Genomic DNA, 19,174 nt, shown 5'->3' with positions numbered 1-19,174 from the left:
CCATCCCTATCCTTATCTCCCTCCTTTGCTTGTGTCTCACCCAAATGCGGTTTTCAGACGCAAACACAATTCATCAAATGTGGTCCAACTCACTCATATTTTTAGCAGCCACATCAGAAAGCTAGCCCACACAAGCCTGTGGGCAAATCAGCTCCTAGCTCTTTTTCATCTTAGGTGCATCTGAGATTGTCCTTCATGCCCAACCATTCCTCAGTTCCTGCAGATGTTTATCCTTAATATCTTTCATCTTGCTGATTTTAGAACATCATTATGACCTATTCAGGTTATTCTGAGTCTGGAGTCTGCTAGCTATGGCATTAGCCATCTCTCCTAGGCTTATGCCATCTGGAAATTAGAAACGTATTCCAATCCAGATCTTTACAGAAAGAGAATATTGTGATTAAAAATGTGCTATCAATGGCAACTCAGTACTTTACAGGGTCTGCAGATTAAGTACTACTCTTGATACCTTATTACCAATTTTTAACCATTTTGAGGGGCAATAAAAACCCCTATGAAAAGATGATAAAAGCCATCCAATGTACAATTTATACACAACTTTTCAATCAATATCAGACCCCATGAAGCCTATCTGATGGCCTCCCATTAAGGTACTCTACCTTAGGGATTATAGGACCTATGAAAAACATTTCTGGCCATTAGGATTTATTAATATTCATTTCTAAAATAACTGATTCTCCTATCTAAAGCCCAACTTAATACCTAGGAGCCAATTAACGGGAAATCAACTGACTTCTAGCCCACTAATTCTCAATATCAAAGAAAGCATCCAGAAACTAAGAAAGTATCCAGAAACTAAGACCAAAACCAAACTGTGGATTATAAAAATACTTTACAAACAAAAGCAAAGGACCTAAGCTTAAACATACAAAGATACACCATTGTTTGTGGTAAATCAAAAAAAGAGAGAGAGAAAACACACTGAATGTCCATTCGCAGGCAAATGGCTCAATAAATTATGGCATATTGAAAATGTTATTCATTTTTTTAAAATAAGAGTTAGATATATATTGACCTAAAGAAATATCCATGATATAATAAGGAGGAAACACTACATAATAATGTATTATGATCCCATTTTAAAAACAAAAAAACTCATAAACCTTATATTGTTAAACATACTTTTGTGAATATTGAAAAAGATGTGGTAGAATTCACATCAGGCTGTGAACATTGGTGGGGTATTATTTTTATCTGTACTCATCTTTGCATACTTTCACTTGTTACACTTTTGCCAAGTAAAAATTAAAATAAAAAAGGAAAAACTAAATAAGGCTGACAATAGAATCTATCACTAAAAACTGAGACCTCTCACCCCAACACCCCATGCAGGTTTTCTAAATGTCCAATTTCCCAAAAAGCGTCCCACCCATAATATGCCCCAGATGAAACCTAGTTTCCTTTTGACTTGTCAATGATTTAGAGTTTCTCACTGTTTGGGGTATTGCATTCCAAAGACAGGCACTCTACTGTTACACACATTAAAGCTCTGTTATAGTTTCAATGCGTCCACAATTCGCATGTGTGGTTCCCCTCCCCCCCCCTTAGGAAAACAGGCATCTCCACAGAGCCATAAATAAAAGGTATGTGAAACCCACATTAATCCAATACATTAGAGATGGATGCTTGTAGCACAAACACTATCAAATTCTAAGGTGAAGAAATATGAGCATAGCGCCCATTCCTGTTGGGTCAGTGGTTCTCAACCCTGGCTAAACATGAAAACCATGAAAACTACCTGGAAACATTTTAAAAATACCAATGCCTAGGCACTACTTCCAGAGTCTAATTTAACTGGCCCAGGGAAAGGTGCTTGCTCCGCTTTAAAAGTTACCTAAATTATTCAAATGAGCAGAGTTAGGAACCACTGCTTTCTACATTTTGTTTCCTTTCTATCAATTTTTACAAAACTTTCCCTTTATCAGTTATTTTAAGGCTATTAGCTATATTTAGGAAAGCCAAAACTGATCAACCAGCTAATGCCTGTCCACCACACCTAATTTATATCGTCCTTCTGCTGACTTTTCAGTAACATTACTTAAATCTATGGATAGTATCATTAGGAGCTCTTCACATATCCACAGTATTTGTAGCTTCACCTTAATAATGACATCATTTATTATTAATCTTGGAGATGAGTTTATAAAACATCTTAGGACCTCAAACATTCTGTTGGAAAAGTCCAACATTACCAATTATTTGAAATACTGCTTGATATCAATTAATGGACTTCCTGACTTTTTGTGTTCATCTTTACAAGTATTTTAAAATTTCAATATCTACCACATTGCAAAGAATTGATAAAAAAACATTATTTGAAATATGTCCCCCACTCAAATTTAGCATCTGAGCATAGTAACATACCCAAGAAAAATGTCAATACAATATGAAAGGGGATTCATTAATAAAATGAAATATTTATTTAGTACACATTATATTACAGTACAAAAAGATCTGAAACTAATACACTATATGTTAATTAATTGAATTTAAATAAGAAATTAAATTAAAAATATTACAGTACAAAAAAAGGATTCAATACTTTGGACTGATGGTGCAAATTATACAGAAAGATATTTTAAAACAAAGGACACTATATTATTTATAATGGCTGGCATTAAGAAATAACTGCTTTTATATATCTGCATATGGCATTAGCATGTATTTTCAAAGAAGCTTACAATGGCCCATTTAAAAAGTTCTGATCCAAGAACTGTACTCCTAAGCATTTATCCCAGTGAAATGAAAACTTAGGTCTACACAAAACACCTGTACACAAATATTCACAGCAGCTTTATTTGTAATAACCCAGAACTGTAAACAACCCAAATGTCCTTCCACTGGACAGACGGTTCAACTGTGGTGCATCCACACCATGGAACAGAACTCAGCAATAAAAGGAACAGACTATTTGACACACACAACAACTTGAATGGATCTCACAAGCATCGTGCTGAGTAAAACAAGCCAATCTGTAAAGATCACACGCGGCATGACTCCATTTATATAACATTCTGAGTAACAAAATTAGAAAGCTAGAGAACTGATTAGTGGTTACCAAGGGTTTGGGGAAATTATAAAGGAGAGCAAGAGGAGGCTTTGGGTTGATGGGTCAGGGATACAGTCTCCTGTATTTTGACTGTGATGGTGGTTACACAAATACACTGTGATCAAACTGCACAGAACTATACACACCACACACACAAAAATGAGCGCATACAAAACTGGAAAAATCTGAATAAGTTCTGGATGGCACCAGTGTCAATTTTCTGGTTTTGACCTTGTACTACAGCTACCTTTGGGGGAACACTGGGTGAAGGATACAGGGGACCTCTCTGTATTTTTGCAATTCCCTATGAATCTGTAATCATTTCAAAATGAAGTTGTTTTTTTTTTAAAGTTTGAGGAAAACGTGAAGGTGGTCACTTATTTAAGATACACACAGCATTTGTCCTAATCAAGTGAAGGTATAAACAAGTAAAGGGGGAAAATATAATAAGGATGGTTGGAAAGAAAAGGATGGCTTGAATATTTTTGGAGCATTTATTATGTGGCAGGCACTACAGCTTATCTCATTTAACTCAACAATCCAATGAGGTGACTGCTGATTAATATCCTCAGTTTTCAGAGGAGGAAATGCAAAGAAGATAAGAAATTCAACCAAGATCCCATGCTGACAAGTAGTAAAGATGTCAAGAAAAGACAACTGCAAAGCAGAGGATTTTAAGAACAAGTATCCTTTATGTATCAAGAAGAAGTTTATAAAATAGCCTAAAATAGGCAGAGAGGGTAAATGCTACAGGGGTCAATCACAGCACAGGATGACGAACACTATGCCCCCGGGGAACTTAAAATCCGTAATACACATTAGCCTAGGAAAACTCAGTGCACTTGACCAGTGATGTAGTTGAAACTGGTTTTTATTAATCTCTCGACTTTTGCTTAGAAATGAGAAGAAAAGTAACAATGATTTCTCTTCTTTAAAAGATGTTCACTGAACGAAAACAAGTAGATAAAAGTGAGCCATAATACAAATAGGGCACTCAAAATGGAAAGAAAATTAAGCTGATTGACTAGAACAAAGCCTATTCACGAAAGAAAACGGAAAGGCTGTAACACTGTCAAATGCAAGGCAGAAAAGTCTAAATTAGGTTAGAATAAAACATGAATCTGCATATAATGAACAATATGGGCTAGCAAGATGAATATTTATTAGCAATAAAATAGTTTTAAATAAAATTATGCTGCTTAGATTAGTTTCGGTCTGGCTTAGAAAAAGCAGAAAGAAAATTTCAGCCCTCTTTCTCACTCCATCTTCAATTTAGATCATTGCATATTTTAACAGCATGTCAAAACAAGCAATTCTAGGATAAATTCAACGCAAGTAAATGGATATTTAAAAGGAAGTTTCCTATTCCGGTTGTAAAGCCTCTGAGACAGGGTTGTTTTTCTAGAGGGGAAATAACACCTCAATTTTAATTTTAAAGATCCAGTGAAACCCCAAGAAAATACGGTATTGAAAATATTGGGAGTATTAGCCATCCTTTTAAATTGTTGACAGTCAAGTAATCCACGTAAGTGTGCTGCTTGAAGTAAACAGAGTAATTACAGTTGGTTCTGCCTTTAGGACCAACTCTGATATAAAAGGTATTCTTTCCTCTTAAATTATCTTCTTAAAAGCAAATGAAAATGCAGTGATGATGTTAACACATTGATTCTCTTAGAGGCTTTGTAAACTCCTAATTCAGGAAGTAATATGCAGGAATTTTACTCAACATTAAAAAATCTCTCTACAGAAGATGTAGATGCCATACTATATTCTCACCCATGGCTTCAGTTAATAGGATAAAATCTCTTTCAGATTTTATCCTAGGAATTTCCTTCCCATGCACAGATTAAAGAGTAAAGAAGGGCCAAAAAGCAAATGTATACAATTGGGGGATATCTGTCATACAGTCTTTATGGATTTCTCTACTCTAAGGAAATCTCATGACAGGTTAACTTATTTTTCCCAGGTAAAACCCTAATACATTTTTTATAAGAGCCATAACCTAGGCCATTTTGTATGATGTACAGATAACACATTAACATCTCTCTAGGAGCACCTGGGTGGCTCAGTCGGTTAAGCATCCCACACTTGATTTCAGCTCAGGTCATTATCTTAGGGTCCTGGGATCGAGCCCCACATCGGGCACCCTGCTCACTGGGGAGTCTGCTTCCCCTCCCCTATTTCCTCTCCCCATGCTCACACGTTTACTCTCTCTAAAATAAATAAATCTTTAAAAAAATCTCTCTATAATTTTGGGGGATTATACCAAGGAAATGTATTTTCAGTAATGCCTGATTCTAATCCATGGTGAATTTTTTACAACTAAATATCCTTAAATAGAAATATTTTTAAGGTTGGATAATGATATTGCAGTTGTGTTTTGAAAAAGATTTCTTGAACATATTGAAATATTTACAGATGAATAATTTGTATCTGGGATATGCTTAAAATAATATGGGGGGGGTGGTTGGATGGGAGTTTAAACAAGACCGGCCACGTACTGACAGGTAAAGCTGAGAGATGGGGGACATGGGGATGAATTATTCTCTCTTGTCTTCTTTGATACATGTTTGAAATTTTCCAACATAAAAACTCTGTATATCCTTGCAATAGGATATAAAGTACACCCATGTAACAAGGAATTCTGAGCAGAAATTCAGGTTCTTTTTTTTTTTTAGAGAGGGAGGGATGCAGGAGAGAGGAAAGGAGAATCTTAAGCAGACTCCACGCCCAGCACCAAGCCAACCTGGGGCTCAATCTCATGACCAAGATCATGACCTGAGCTGAAAACAAGAGCTGGACGCTTAACCAACTGAGCCACCCAGGCACCCCAGAAATTCTTGAATGCTTCTATTATGGCAAAATCCCAGGCAAATCATCTCACCCTGTGGTACCAGAGTTTCCGATTTCTAAAATGCAGAAATGAAACATGATTTCTAAGGTTGCTTCCAGTGCTTAAGTTTTTACTCTTTGAGAATGCTGTTTTATTCTTCTGACGGAGTTTACCGTGTACAGTAACTGATTTTATACTGAGAAGGCACAGGTGTCTGAAGGCAAGATGTGATCTCAAAGCAGATCTCTAGGACCACGTGTGCCACCCCCACCATCAGCTCTCACCGCATGAAAAAAGAAAATAGGGGCGCCTGGGTGGCTCAGACGGTTAAGCATCTGCCTTTTGGTTCAGGTCATGATTCCAGCGTCCTGGGATCAAGTCCCACGATAGGCTCTCTGCTCAGCAGGGAGTCTGCCTCTCACTCTCTGCCTGCCCCATTTCCGTATTCGTGCGGGCGTGTGCTCTCTTTCTCTCTCAAAATAAATAAAATCTTTAAAAGAAAAAAGAAAACCATAACGACAGGGGTATGGCAAAGGGCTACAGGAACCAACTGAAAGACTCCCAATGGCCAGAGCTAGAAAAAATAGAGCAAGAAAGTCATATTGGATTTAAGTCAAAGTATCAATATCCACTAGTCTAACACTGATACAAATAAATGATTCAATAGAGATAAATGGGAGAGGACAGATAAATCTCCTGCGTAGAAGAATTCCAAATTATGTATGCAGGAACTCTGCTTTTGCCCTCCAGAAGGTGGAGCATAACTCTCTCTCCCTAAGTGTGGGCTGCCTTCCTTCCAGAGAGTACAAGATGGAAAACAGAGAAAAAAAGAGTAACTTGACAATAGAGAAACCTGACAAACACTACCTCGGCCAGGATACCAAGGTCAACGTCCCACGGTAAAGTCACACAAATAGGATGCACCGCTAAAATGACGTGATAAAAATAGCATTTTGCCTCTGTGGCCTCCCTCAGTCGAACCCCATATAACCCCATTCCAACCATGAGAAAAACATCAAACAAACCCAGCTGAGGGTCATTTTACTATCTGACCAGCACTCCTCAAACCTGTCAAGGCCTACAAAGCAAGGGAAGTCTGAGAAACAGTTACAGCCATGGAGAGCCTAAGGAGACGTGATGACCACATGTAGTGTGGATCGTGGATGGTCCCAAAACAGAAGAAGACAGGAGGTAAAAACTAGGGAAATCTCAATAAAGCAAGGACTTTAGTCAATTACAATGTATCAGTTTTGGTTCACTAATTGTGACAAATGCTCCACACTAATGTAAGAAGTTAATAATAGGGTAATCTGGGAACTCTCTGTACTATCTGTGCAATTTCTTTATAAATCCAAACTGTTTTAAAATAAAAAGGTTATTTTTTAAAAATGAAAAAACATTAGTAAGATATAAACAATGATGTGAAATGATGGCCAATATACAATAAACAAAAGAAGTGTTACTAGACAATATTCATGCTATGAACTTATTTTTGTTTTAAAAATATACATATATGTATTTTATTACCAAAATGTTTGCATGATTATACATCAAAATGTTATTAACCTCTGAGTGGCATAATTACTAGTGACTTTCACCACCCCCTTTATACTTTTCTGTTTTATCTGATTTTATTCTTTCCAATAAAGCACTGATTACTTTGAACATTGAGCCTTCTATAATCTTATAAACTATTAAACAAAAGTTTTGTGGTATTTTTTGGAAAAAAATTAGGCATACGGCACAGGATTAATAAGAGTACTCCTTGGTTCGAAATAATATGTACTTATAAAAGAGTAAATTTTACTTTTCCAAGAGGAAATATTTTACTTTTTAAAGATTCATTTATTTGAGAGAAAGAGAGCATGTGAGCAGGGGAAGGGGCAGAGAGAGAGGGAGAGACAAGCTGACTCCCCACTGAGCACGGAGCCGAAGCGGGGCTCTTTCCCAGGACCCTGAGATCATGACCTGAGCTGAAACCAAGAGTTGGATGCTTACCTGCTTAACTGATTTAGTCACCCAGGTGCCCCAAGGAGAAATAATTTAAGTCAGTATAGAAAAGTGAATGAAAGCATGAGATTTAACCAGACTTAGCTTAAATTCCTGGTTTCACCATTTACTATTGGTGTGACCTTGGGCAATTCAACAACGTCCTTCAATGTCCTCATCTTTATAGCAGGAAATATGTAACACAACAAGCCTATTGTTCTGCAGAACCACCCTAACATTTATTTACTTGTCAATGTAAACATATATTATATATTATATATGAATGGATAGTATATAAAAACCTATTTCATAACATCAAATTTTATTAGAAAGAATTACATTAGCAGTAGCAGAGAGTTTAACGTACGTCAAGAGCCTGGCCCTACTGAGGATCCATAATGGCAACCATTATTCTTACTGGTAATGTTAAATAAAAAGCCAAGAAAAAAATAAAACACTATTGGACAAGTTTAGGTTTGAGACGCCTGCGTGGCCATTCGGTTAAGCGGCTGCCTTTGGCTCAGGTCATGATTCCAGGGTTCCGGGATCGAGCCCCAGGATCGAGCCCTGGCATCGGGCTCCTTGCTCAACAGGGGGCCTGCTTCTCCCTCTGCCTGCAGCTCCCACTGCCTGCCCGCTCTCTCTCAAACTCTCTCTCCGACAAATAAATAAAATCTTTAAAAAAATTTTTAGTTTCTCTAAGAATGTAACAAAAGTGTAAAAGACAAAACCATACCTCCGTTCATTCTACATCAGCAGCAGCAATTTCCCAAATATCTCTGACTAAATATTTATTATGGGGATTAAACATGTCATTGTTAACATGCCCGCAGACCTGAGACTCTTCCAGAGAATACAAGAGAAAGCCACTTTTCTAATCAGAACCAGTTTAAACTAAGCTTTGGAATATTAATATATCAAGTCTCCCTTTCTATGGAAACAGCTTCCCTACTTATGACTGTAATGTCAATACAAATAAATACCAGCCATAAAATACAAACTAAACTTACTTAAATCTCGTGATTGTAAATAATGAACTTTAATAGAGAAGCTCTAAACAAGACATATATTTTGATCTGTGACAAAATTCAGGGCTGGTTGTTTTATCTCAGTACTATTATCTTTAAATCACAATCTGATAGACGAGTCTAAACATGCTATGACTTAGTGGACCTTTGTAACAAGGCCAAACAATCCGGATCAGAAGAATCAATTTGTTTCATTGAGTGAAAAGTTTACCCAGCCTGTTTTATCATATAGTCTAGGACACAGACCCTTATTTTAAAGACCTGTTAATTTAGGAAAAAAAATTAATCCACCATGAACAAAATAATATTAAATTATTATGCCAATTTTTTCTACTACATAAGAAAATGCAGACTGTTCAGCATCGTTCTGCTAAAGGAAGTTAATTTAAACACCTTTTAAAATAACAGAAACATAAGATACAATTTAGGAATGTATTCAGGTTGGTATATATAATCCATTGTTGGGACTACAACTATACAAAGACTGATTTTATAACATATTCAAGTTTCTGTCCCCGATAAGTCTTACCCAACTTTCCCTAAAGCAGTCATTACAAAGACCTATTCCAATGATGTTGTCACTCTTGCTAAATACTTTAGAAGCCTATGGCACGCTTCTGTCAAATATATTTAATGGTAGCAAATTCCGAATTCTCTGAGAACAGATTTGATTTATGGGAATAGACAACTGTCACTGAGAAGTACAACTGGCAAATAGGTCAAATAAACTTCTTTTGGCTTAAAGAAAAAAGGAGACTGACTACAAGGTTTTGAGTAAGTTTAGTTTTCTTAAAAACTATTAAAAGCAAATTTAAAATGGGAATTCCAACATGAGAAGACTACGGACTATGAGAAACAAACTGAGGACTTCAGAGGGGAGGGGGGCGGGGGAATGGGATAGACTGGTGATGGGTAGTAAGGTGGGCACGTATTGCATGGTGCACTGGGTGTTATACGCAACTAACGGAGCATCGAACTTTACATCGGAATCCGGGGATGTACTGTATGGTGACTAACATAATAAAAAATCATTAAAAAAAATAATAAAATAAAATGGGAATTCCAAGCATTCTGAGCAGCAATATTATCTATAAAATAAGAGTATGATCCTACATTATGTTCTCCAAATTCTAAATAATGATTGAATAAGGGACCATACTGGTACCTCCTATATATTATCTCAGTTAATCCATATAGCAATCCTAGATAATTATCACTACTTCAAGGGGAAGACACTGAGTCTGAGTGCTTTGAGTAACCTGCCCAGGTAATAAGGGAGACACCAGCAATTACCTCACAGTCAGAATTTATATGCAATATATATAAACAGTTATATACATATTATATCTGACTTTAGGTTTTTGACCTACACAATTGGCCTGGTCCTGTAACAGCTGCCACATACGTGTATTTTAGCATTTGCCACAGTGTACTGCAATCATTTACTTACCAATCTTCCCTACTCAACAATGAGCTTCCAGAGAGAACGGATGATACTTTGTTCGTCTCTGTAATCCCGGAACACAGTCCTGTACTTAACAGCACATCTACATAAATTTCTTTAGTAGCTTATCCATGGTTCTGATGTTATTTTTACTAGCTGCTCACAGGTGGTGAATATTACAGAAACATTATCAGACCAGTAGCCATTCCTTCAGCTTCAAGATGCCCAACCACCACCACCACAAGCAGAGATGGCTCAGGCAGAAAGAATGTTCCATACAACCAACCCCAGTTTGTACGGTTATTCTTAAAATCTGAAGCACTACATGACGTGCTGTAAAGGGCTCTTCTTTTCTTAAATTTCATACACCTGCATCTACACCTACATTAGTCTACTTCCAGTAGTTCATACACAGTATAGAAAACTCAATTACTGGATCGCTCCACATTCGTAGTATATACAAAAATTATCGAAAAACATAAGACAACATAAATCATCAACAGCATAAAATAAAAGTTTGCCAAAAAGCTACCTTTTGCATTATAACATGACTACAGAGCCCAGAGGGGCAAAACCATACAATTTATGAGTTTCCCACACAAAAAACTAACAGTCAGACGTTAATGGCATTTTTAAGAATGTTACAGTGTAATTATAAAATGACACAGATTATTTAAGGCGACATCAAGTCTCTCAAAATAAAATGAATATTTACAAGATTAAGTTTCTGTTTTGTTAAACATTAAATAAAGGTGTTGGAACTTAAATGGAAATGTAAAAATACAGATGACTTAGTACTAAAATTAGTTAACAGAATTACTGATATTTTTCATTCTGTTAGGGGACCTTTCACCTAATAAATGTTAAAGCATGTGGTTTGTTTTCAGTTTTCTCTCCAGTTCTAGAAATTGACTATGAATCCTTTTCTAGTATTTACCTTTCTCTTCCCACTTTCCACTCACTCCTATCCCCAAACCTGGTTTGGATGTCTTCTTTAATCTTTCAAAACAAGGAAGTGAATTCAAATGTCATAAACTCTTGGATAAAGAGTTAAAATGACAGCATCATGACTATCCTGACTCTCTTTAAAGTAATATTAGTCTTCTAGAATACCAATCTAATTCTCAGAAGCAGAAAACACAGGAAGCTCAATGTTCCAAGAAAAGTTAATAATTGATTCATCCTGACTACCCAGGAAATACACAGCAAGGATCTGTGTTCTATGCAAATACTGACAACAAATCCATCTAGTAATACCTACCACCTGGGGACAAGAAAAACAGAAAAAGAGCTCACAAGGCAAATGCACAATGACTATTAAGTACAGAAAGAAAATATCAGCAATTAAGAGATGAGAAGGAATGAGAGCTGCATAAAACACAATAGATCAGGGAGCTTATACTGACAGAGGTAGACCAAGGCAGTGGAAGAGATGAGATCACCATTAATGGGAGATGAGAGTGGGATGCAAGTGGACAGGAAGTGAGGTGGACACAGGTGAGGGGTAAAACAGGCAGGAGCTGGAGATGACAGAAGCTGAATTACAAAAGATAACAACAAAAGACGGGAGGCAATGGGGTAGGAAGGAGGCCCACTCAAGGAAACAGACGGTAAGGAGAACAGAAATCACTTTCAGTGGGAGGCTGAATCATGGAAAAGGCAGGAAGCAGGCAAAACACAGATACCAAGCAAGAAATTCTGGAAAGATGGGAAAAAACCTGTAAAGGTGACACTAGGTGATAAATAGGGTAGAAAGGAGAAAAAAAAACATGTAAAAGTGACACTAGGTGATAAATAGGGTAGAAAGGAGAAAAAAGGGTGAGTCCTACTGGGGAAGGAAATATTTATTAAAAAATGGTTTCTGGAATTTTGGTTTATTAAATTAAATTTTAAAAGCTGCTCTTTTGCTTATATTTTTCTCTGTTGCATAAAACTTGATTCATAAGAACAGAGGTTTCCTCAATTTACAAAGAAGAAAATTATGGATCAGGTCAACCGACTCAGCTGTAAAAGTAAGAAGAGTTGAAAACAGTAAAATTTACTGTTCATGATTTTAGTTCTAAGCCACAAACTAATTTTTATACTGACAATGTGAATATACACATTAATGACCTTAATGACCAAATGCTTCATTTGTTAAGTACAAAAGCTTTCTCTCCTGCTTCATTTGTTAATTACAAAAGCACTTACCAGCGCGCTCTCTCTCTCTCCCTGCACTTAACAGCATTTGGAGAAACCCCTGCTTCTTACTGCTTCCCCACAAAAGGAAAGGGCAGATTAAGAAGGTAACATTCACACCAATATTGCTAAGAAGAAGTTTGATGGAGGTTTAAAACAGTAATAGTTAAAAGATGTTGTAAATTTTCTATAAATTTCTATGATCCATGTTATTCTGGTCTCCTAGATAACTAAAAACACAACACAGAAATCATCCTTTATTTCCACCTAAAAAGAGTAGAGGAAAACCAAACATTGAACAAGAATATAAGTTAAGGAGAACAAATCTGAAAACGAATGGAAATTATTCTATTCTTGATCTTAGAAAATAACGTAGGGTAGGAGAGAACCATAACAAAGGCCTATTTATGAAGATATAATTCTTATTTTTAAACCAAAAAAACTACGGTCATTAAAAAATTGTGCAAGAAAAAGCAAGAACACAAAGGCTGAGAGTAGATAAAAGATGACTCTAAAGCCACGAAGCCTGTGAACAAGCAGCAGCACATTATGAAAAAGCAATTCATCAACATCCGCTCCCTTTAGTAATCACCTAGCTGAAGCTGGCTTCTGGGGCCGTTCCCATTTTTCCTACTATAGCTATTAGTTCTCTATCCACATGAAATAAAACTCTGATCATGAGGGGACTACCAGCTATTGCATTAGAGGAAAATAACTCAACTATTATACACAAAAGCAGCTGGGTTAACAAAGGTACTGTAAGAAACATGTAAAGATATGTGCTACAGTCTTTCACTCATTTTCAGAACTATCTTCTTTCAACTCCTCAAAAATCCTAAATGATATTGGGGTTGCTTCTTGAAATCTGCCTTTTCTTCTTCTTTTTTTTCTCTTTTCTTTCTTTCTTTCTTTCTTTTTTTTTTTTTTACCATTCTTCCATGAACATCTTAATGAGTCACTTGGCCATATAGTCCATTCACAGGCATCACGAACACATTATTATCGACTTCTGGAAATGGATGCTGCTCCGCAAGCTTTAGGAGACTTCTTGAAGGAACAAACCTGGTTCTCTGCTCTCTGTTGAAGACATGCTCAAAGTAGGATTCTCTCTCATATTCAAAGATGACATGGAAGCCAAACTGTGCTGTTTCCAAAATAAGATGCCTTTAAAAAAAAATTTTACCGAAGTTAAAAATCAACCAGATTTTAAAAACACAAAACTCTAATAAAGCAGCACAAATTCTCACACAGTATCACATTTTAGCTAAGATTGAAAAATAAGTAATTTAAATTAAAAAATTTTAACCTTTCACTTCAGCTTTAAATATACTATATTTTCAAAAAACTCTAACAGGGCATCACAAAGTATACGATAAAAATACTGCAAAAAAACAGATGCTTCCTGAAATTAATACAAAAACATCTGTTAAAATTATAAAGTAATTCTGGTGATTGATGTTTTAATTTTTACCATGGCCAGGACAGAAGGCAGGCTTTGAGAAAACACAATTTCACTGCATTCATATATTACCTGGAAATTGTATGAAGCAGCACGGTTTATACTAAGCTTTAAAATGAGCTACTGAATTGACTTGGAAAATTTCTTCCAGCCATACAATTCTGAAATTACATGTTATCTGGCGATATAATCTTGGTACTACTGAACCAGCTCTAGGCAAGTCATCTGACTTTGCCCCAATTTTTTCATCTATAATATACAAGGCTGGTACTTACAGGGGGAGGCGGGCAGTAGGGTCACTTGAGGATGGTTTAAAATACAGATGCCCAGGCCCAGCTCTAAAGAATCTGAATCTCTAGGGTTAGGCTAAGATATCTGTTACTGTCAAAATAAACCCTGGGTCATTCTGACGTGCACTCCTACTTAAAGAACCACTGCACCAGATCAGCACTGGATCACATTCAGGATCCAGGTCTTCAACCCTAAAATTCATCAAATGGGGCAGTAGAGATTTTATTAAATTACCCCATACTGATAGAACTAAAATAAATGAATCAGTGCTTCATTTTCTCTTTCCCTAAAACCCCCCATTCACAGAAGAACCTGAAATTAAGATTAAAGCTAACATGCCAATCGGATAAACACTTCAAAATAGATTATTTTAACTCCAATTATTTCCTGGGACGTTTAAATAGAACACGGGGTATGACACTATCCATAGTTACAACGTGCTTCTCTGACAGGCCATCCCAAAATATGTGCTGATATTAAAATGACAACAGCAGGTCATTGCTTCACTGACTCAAATCATAAAGCTATCCCTGAGATAAACAACATGACCTCCTGCCCGGCAGAAAGCATCTGTAACACAGAATACTGTACCTGCAGCGCGTGTGTCCTCCCTGGCTGCTAACCAGGTTTGCGGCCCATGCTTCATTCAAGGGCACTTCCTCCTCTGATTCCTGGACAGTGGGGGTGCTGATGTATGTACCCCCTTATCTCTGGAGTCCTTTAGGCTCAGTGACTGTGGTGATGCCCAACACCCCCAAAACAATACTGTCAGTTCCTGACAAAAGGGACACAAAAGCGGGCTTTCAGAGAACCCCATTTTTCTTCGTCTTGCGGGCTTCTGTTTGCAGCCCCTCATCCAATTCCACACAGCTTCAAAATGACTTCACTTCAGGTCTGTCACCCAATCACCAGCTCGATTTTACATTTTTTTCCACCAAAGAAATATTTCTTGGTTTGAAGAGGCCTCCTGGCCCCAACAGTATTCTCTATTGCCCAAGACAAGCTGAAAAAGTGGATCGAGATTCCACGTAAGGACAAAGCAAATGGAGACAAGTGCATAGGAAACTTTCAGTAACAGTCACTTCCTGGTAAATTACTACCACTAGGGATGAAATCTAGTAAGTGTTTAAAAAAGAAAAGCAGTAAGACATCAAGTATCATTCAATATTATATTTCACGGAAATTTTTTGACACTAAATTAATAACTTCAACAGTCATCGTCCTAAGTCCTGCTGAATCACTGTCCTAGAATTCAATGCCTACGAAAAGTTATAATCCTCTTTCAGCTCTAGATTCAAAATTCAGTATCTCTCCCCTTGCCTTTAGTCATTTCAAAACACACTGCCCTGTAACCATTTGTCAACCACTTGTATTTGGAAAATCCACAGCATTGTTTCTGCAGCACAGTCATCGCAATCTTTTATGCTACTTTGAAATCTGAAAAAGAGCCTTTTACATAAGTCGAAAAAGTAGTGCCAACTTTTAGATCTCTCTTCTTTGATAAAGTAAATTCCCCACAGAAACGACACTGACTGGGGGGCCAGACCAGTCTCCCTGGGTTCATAGCCAGTCTCCCTACTTACTGTTTGCATTGTGATCTTGGGCAAGTGACTTAATTACCTTGCTGTGCTTCAGTTTCTTCATTTTAAAAAGGGGATTCTAACTGTACCTATTACTTCAAAAGATTGTTATGAGATTCATATAAATTAACATGCAAAGGCTCCTGGAACAGTATCTGGCACATTTTAAGCACTACATAAATGTTAGCTCTTATTATTACGTTGTTTCATTTAGCTACAAATTCTCATACTGTTTCACATGTGTACACAATGTTTGCCTATTAAAATACTACCTACTTGAAGACTGGAACCACATTTTCAGTATCTTTGACAACTCCCCTATGGTATTTAATATTCATTCAGTAAGTAAATACAAACCTACTGTGCATATATTATTATTCCGGATAAAGAAGGAAACACAGTACCTTATAACTATATATTCTCTGCCCTTGAGGAGCCTCTACTTTAGGTGGGGAAACAAAACAAACAAGGAAATGCTTATGTAATAGTAGAAAGCCATAAAGGATTAAATGCCCAAGTATGTGGCATAAACATCTAACATTCAAAGGGCTTATTGTGGGCTGCAGATTCTGTGGAGATGGTAAAGCTGGAGTGGCCCAGCCCCTAAAGTTAAGTGGGATCTTCAGTACTGAAAAGAAAAGAGAATTCCAATGTACTTTTGTTCATTCCACATAGTCACTGAGTACGTTCCAGATGTCAGACTCTGTTCTAGGCTCTGGAGATATGTCAATGAGTGACAGAAGAGATCCCCGCACTCTGGAGCTTTAAAGGGCACTCCACGTGAGAGCCAAGTTTTGAAGGAATGAGAAGAGCTTGTCTTCCCAAACGATGAACCGACACTGCTTAAATGCCTTACAAACAGAAGCCAATGCTGGCATTATGGTCACTCTAACTTTCCAACAATGACAAACATACAGAAATGGCTGCCATGAAAAATTCAGCAGCTTTCATATACTGTATTCTAAATGTTCCACTGTTTATAAAACACATCAAACAGATATTCTCCATATTTCTGGATACAAATAACATACAAAAGATTTTAAACACATAAAGTTAATACTACTGGAATGATTTTCATAACAGAGGCCATTGAAGGCCCAGTTCCTAAATTCTGCCCAAATGAAAAGCCTATTAATGCTTTGTTGTACACCCTTGAGCTTTGTCTCCACCTCCAATCCACCCCCCTTTTCCTTCCTTTACTCGATCTACTAGCGGCTGCCCACACAAATACCAAATATCTACTAGGAAAGTGCCTGAAGATGCATGTGGTGACAAGATGACAAAAATCAGTTAGTCACGATGGGTGGAAGTATTACCTCCAAAAGAAAGTATGTGCATTTTTTCCTTCTTATATCCTTCCATTGAAGGCAACTCTCCACTTATCCCCTCCCCAAACAGTAGGCCTGGCGGTAAAGGAGTCCTCTTATAAACACTGACTGGCAAAGCATTCCCAATCTCTTCCTCTCCAATGATGGGCCACTAGAATCAGGAGACAGGTTAAGTCCAATATGCTCTTATCATAAATAAGACGCATTTCCAAGGATCTCCCTTGTCCTCTCCAGTCCTTTTCAACTACTTCTACTCTCACAAGATGCAAACTGTTAGACCTCACCATCGCTCTCATCATTGTTATGCCTACACAAATCATTACATTGTATTTTTGGAAACACAGTCAAAATAAACTTCTTGATTAAGGAAGTCAAAACTACTCAATTAAATCCAATCAAAAATGTTAACTTCTTAATGCACAATGTACTGGACTCCAAACTACTTATGATATTTAAAGGCAAAATGAAAAATTAGGTAGAGACCCTACAATGCAGATAATCTAACATTCTTAACATTAATATACCCATGAAAGTTAGATTCATCAACAAAGTAATAACCAATCCACTGATTTTTATTTCCTTGGTTTGGTATTGGAAAATAACTCTTCGTGTTTCATTGTCATTTGTCAACTCCTAATTAGGAATGCCACTTAGAAAAAATATGATGGGAGGGGGCCTTTCAGAAGGCCATTAGGCTTCCCCAACATTTACCTTCTTCCAATGTCCAAGAATAGCCTATTCATTGGGTGATGATGGTGTGTCACGGGAACTTGGATAAATGAGACACAGTGCTTTAGAAACTACTGAATACCCACATAAAGAGACTAATTGCAGTTCTATGCAATTTTAAACCCATCTTCCAACTTGAAAAACATATTAATTTAGTCTGAGTCATTTTATATCGCCAACAACCTTTTTTACAAAAGCAGAAACAAAAGTAATTAACGTACATACTCCACATTTGGACCTATTCAAATCAAACCCATGTATTCAAAAATTTTTGAGCAACTTATGCTTATGCAAAAGTTATCCCAGAAGATTAGAGATAAAGCATGTACCATTTGGCACAGGCCTGGCAAACAGTCAGTACTCAACATTACCCTTTATTTTCGTTCCTAATTTTCCAACTTCAGAGTTAAACTAAATGATTATAAGGCAGATACAGGATAATGTATATATAATACATAAAAACTAACGTACTAATCCTGTAAATAAAGCTAGTACCTTATTGTACCAAGTAATGCTCTTCAGACAAAGGTGTGCTGAATTTTAACAGAATGAGCCACAAAAAAGGCAGAGAAAACTTGCTAAGGGACTTGGGTTAAACGTTAGCTCTTACCTCTGCTTATTAATTAAGGCTACAACTTCTACAAGGTCTAGGATGAATTATAATTAGCAGTCAGCTGACCCTAGAGAACTAGCTCGACATAAACAGTTAAGACCTCAAGCACGTGGACAAGTGACCATTTATTCCCAAGGTTGCTACCAACCACTGAAATCTGATTACTTCACTGATGCTGAAATCCAGCATAAATTCATTACCTGTCTTATGCTAGAAAATATATTTTTCAAGTCCCTATACACACACTTTTTTTAAGACAAAAATCACTTCAACTGACAATATTGCAGCATCCTGGGCACATCCAGTTTTTAAAACACCTTCACAGTCTCAGGCACGCAGTATTTATTATAACGGGAAATGGAAAGACAATTTGGAGAGCATACGCCTCCTTAAGTATCAAAGTAAACATTAAAAGTAACTCTATGTCCTCATTACGAAAAAAAATCTTCGTGTTTCCCAGCTTAATCCCGATTCGTGGGACAATGCACATTCCCCCCCTCCCACGCTTTGAGTCACGCCCGGGCGCGCCGAAGTGGGGCGGGAAGAGGCACGGAACTCCCGGGTAATGACCTGTCCCCGCTACTTCTCGCCCGGTTTTGGCACAGCACAACTACACCCACGTGGACTTCCAG

At 37.1% G+C, this 19,174-nt stretch overlaps 2 protein-coding genes across 2 annotated transcripts in view; one reads left to right on the top strand and one right to left on the bottom strand.

The window, feature by feature from the left end:
• The window catches only part of SLC20A2 (solute carrier family 20 member 2), a 107,329-nt gene extending 88,174 nt beyond the window's left edge, over window positions 1-19,155 (bottom strand). Inside the window, exons 1-2 of the mRNA XM_019798703.2 lie at window positions 14,884-19,155; window positions 13,605-13,706 (exon numbers count right to left, since the gene is read on the bottom strand). The gene's annotated coding sequence lies outside the window, so the exon portion shown is untranslated. The remainder of the gene's footprint in view (window positions 1-13,604; window positions 13,707-14,883) is intronic.
• Window positions 19,060-19,174, top strand: part of SMIM19 (small integral membrane protein 19) — a 12,104-nt gene continuing 11,989 nt past the window's right edge. The window contains exon 1 of the mRNA XM_019798701.2: window positions 19,060-19,104. The gene's annotated coding sequence lies outside the window, so the exon portion shown is untranslated. The remainder of the gene's footprint in view (window positions 19,105-19,174) is intronic.

The sequence above is a fragment of the Ailuropoda melanoleuca genome, chromosome 18 (assembly GCF_002007445.2).
Source record: "Ailuropoda melanoleuca isolate Jingjing chromosome 18, ASM200744v2, whole genome shotgun sequence".
Lineage (NCBI taxonomy): Eukaryota > Metazoa > Chordata > Mammalia > Carnivora > Ursidae > Ailuropoda > Ailuropoda melanoleuca.
The sequence above is the reverse complement of the archived record's forward strand: the minus strand, read 5'-3'. Positions and strand labels throughout refer to the sequence as shown.